Below are 3,728 nucleotides of genomic sequence, written 5' to 3' on the forward strand. Positions count from 1 at the left end.
TTTTGTGGAAGAGCCACACTCAAGGGGCCCAAGAGCCGCATGTGGCTTGCGGTTTGCCAACCACTGGGCTAGAGTCATGGACTTTAAACCTTTGTGGACAAGGGGAGGTGGGAGGGAAAATCCACAGAAAGAGGGTTAGACAGACAACTCCAAAACTATTATGCTTTATTTCTTAATAAAAAAATAAGCAGCTTTAAAATAAATTTTCTTTATAACAATAATAGTAAAAAAATGCTAATTAGCATGTTTTAAAGAAGTTCTGAGATGTTTGATAGATAGGCAAAGGATAGCACACCAATCAAGCTTTCAAGGAAGCTAACAGGTCAGTTTTAAAAAAATTAGGTAACATTGGTTAATAACATTTATATAGTATATAAATATTAGTATAATTTGTAATAATTTATAACTTAATATTAATATAATAAAATATTTCTATATGACATTTCAGGTATATAAAATTATCATTTGATATCCATATACACTATAACATGCTCTCCACCAAACGTTGAGTTTTCCCCATCATTATATATCCGACCCCCCTTTGCCTATTTGCCTTCCCTCCACCTCCTTTCTTCTCCACCAGTCTGTTGGATGTATCTGTTAGTTTTGTGTTTCTGTTTTCTGTTCTACATATGAGTGAAATCATATGGCTTTATTTTTTTCTGTCTTACTTATTTCATTTAGCATAATACCTTCAAGGTTCATCCATGTTGTCATATATGGCAAACGTTCATCTCTTTTATGGCTGAGTAGTATTCCATTGTCTATGTACATGTGTTCTTTATTTATTCATTTATCAATGGACACTTAGGTCATTTTCATACTTTGGCTTTGTAAATATTGTTGTAGTGAACATAGGGGTGAATATAACTTGCTGAATTAGTGTTTTTGTATTATTTGAATTCATTACCCAGAATATGAATTACTGGATCATATGGTGGTTTTATTCTTAATTTTTGAGGAATCCTCACACTGTTTTTTTGTGGTAGCTGCACCAATTTATAATCCCACCAACAGTGTACAAATGTTTCCTTTTCTCCACAGTCTTTCCAACACATATTTCTTGTCTTTTGGATGATAGCCATTCTAACAGCTGTGAGGTGATACCTCATTGTGGTTTTGATTTGCATTTCCCTAATAATTATTGATGTTGAACATCTTTTCATGTGTCTGTTGGCCATCTGTATATTTTCCTTTGGAAAAATGACTAGATACTCTACCCATTTTTTAATATGGTTTTTTTTTTAATGTTGTTGTTCTGTCGTATGACTTCTGTATATAGTTTGGTTATTAACCCCTTATGGGAAGTGTCATTTTCAAATATCTTCTCCCATTTGGTTGTTTTTGTTTGTTTGTTTTGTTGATGGATCCCTTTGCTGTGCAGAAGACTTTTAGTTTGATGTAGTCCCATTTGTTTGTTTCTATTTCCCTTGCCATTGGAATCAAATTCACAAAAACATCACTCAGACCAATGTCCAGAAACTTACTGCCCATGTTTTCTTCTATGTATTTTATGCTATCAGGTTTTACACTCAAGTCTTTAATCCCATTTTGAGTTAATTTTTTGTAGGCTGCGAGATAATGGTCTAGTCAGTGTCATTCTTTTGCATGTGGCCTAACAGGTCAGCTTTGACGCTGTTAATTTTAAAAGAAAAAAGCATGGGGTGTACTCATGTTCTCTTATACGCTTTGTTCTTGCCTTACCCAAGAAGCAATGCTAGGTCTGTGCTTCAACTATGTGACTGGCCATCTCCCATAAGACCCACAGCTGCTGTAAATCGTGTTCCAATAGAATTGGGAGGGGGGCCAGAGAGGGGGAAAAGCCTCAATATTGTTTAAATAAAAGTATTGCAATTTTTTGGTCAGAATTTAAATCACATATTAAATTGATGTCATATAATTTTAGTGTCATCTTAAATTCTGTGAAGTTTAGCTTCACTGATAAAGTAGATTAAAATATCAGTGGGTTATGTTTTTTCTTCCAATATTTTATTTAGCAAATTTGTAAATCTAAGGAAGATTGAGAGGATAGAAAAATGATTGCCCATATATCCTTCAGATGATTTACAAATTTTGCCACATTTGCTTATTATCTTCGTACATGTATGCTTATACCTTCCCTCACTTATTTTTTTTGGGGGGGGGAGGCGGGGTTGAGGTGGGGTATTGCAACCACTTCTTTTTATCACGTAAATAATACTCTTGTAAAAAAAAATATGCCTCAATCAAATGTAAATAACCAAAAAGTCTCAAGGGCCTTCTCAGTGACCCATTATATCCTCTTTTATAGTAAGAGGCTTGTTATGGTATAGATATAACTTTCTCTGTTGCCATAAAGAGCCCACACAACTTTATCATGGCTTTCACAGACATTCTCTTTAAAATCTGTGTCGCTGCTTCTTTTCCAGACCAGTTTGCTTATGCTATTCCGTTTATTTTTATTTCTATTTCTATGTGCAGGAAAATGGATTAGAGTCAACAGCAGGTGGCAGTGCTAGCAAAGGTTGTGACTTGATATATAATCAGCTTGGAAAGGAATATACCTTTCAAATCTACACAAATAATACAAGTAGTAAGGAATCTTTAAGTAGAGACTTACACTTTTGCCAATTAATTTTATCAAGAATTATTTGAGGAATCAGTTTGAAATTGTAAGATTATTTTTAAAATAAAAATACTGGTTTAGAGACTGAATTTTGTTTTAACTGAGGAAAGCCAGCGTGTTTTATCCTTATTTTTTGCTTATTCTATAACGGAATACTTATAATAGAAAGATTAGGTAGTTTCAATCCTGTTAAAATTTGCAAGAATTACCTGTCAGGGCACATGCCCGGGCTTGCGAGTTCCATCAATTCCCGGTAGAGGGTGTGTAGGAGGCAGCCAATCAATCAATGTTTCTATCTCTTCCTCTCCCTTCCTCTTTCTAAAAAAAAATAAAAAAAATCAATAAAAACATTTTGTAAAACAAAACAATAACTAAAACTGTCTAATGTTTCTTGGATTTTAATAATCTGTACATGTGTTTGAATTACTTACATATTGCTTATTTAAACATTCATATATTAATATGCCCATGTGTCATCTAGACATTAGCTGACAGCAGGATAGTTGATATGTTATTAATTTAATTTCAGTTATTAAGAGCTCAGAGCACTTAAAATTACAGTAGAATTGAGAATTCCTGTGGTCATTGCTCATATGAAGAAACTGAGGCCCAGGAGAGATTTCACTGAAGGAGACAATGTTATGGAAAGACTTTGCTACATTGGATCTTGCTTCTCAGGTAGGTTCAGGAATGACTCAGTTGCAATTTATTATTTTATTTACTTATATTCTCAGGACTCCTGCAAGTTTTTTTGGGGGGTGGTGGCAGGGTTGTATGGAGGATGGGGAGTGTCAACCCACTAGGTCTGATATTTTATTATGAAGAAAATTATTTGAACATATATTCTATCTTTTTCAAGAAGCATGTGTTTTAGCACTTAATGAACTGAATAGTTGACTTCATGACCCCATTTGCTTGATGTGTAATTAAAATTAGATGAGTCTTTCTGAACCCCTAGTTTCTGTGCTTTTTAAGAGCTATCCTATGTAGTGACAGCTCTTATTATTCCCACACTTTAAGATTCATAAGTGATAAAAATGACAAAATATTTAAGTTGCATTAGGATAAAACAGAAAGTGATCAGGAAACATGTAGTACAAAAGGACTCTTAGGTGTAATTACT

The sequence above is a fragment of the Myotis davidii genome, unplaced genomic scaffold (genome assembly GCF_000327345.1).
Source record: "Myotis davidii unplaced genomic scaffold, ASM32734v1 scaffold473, whole genome shotgun sequence".
NCBI lineage: Eukaryota > Metazoa > Chordata > Mammalia > Chiroptera > Vespertilionidae > Myotis > Myotis davidii.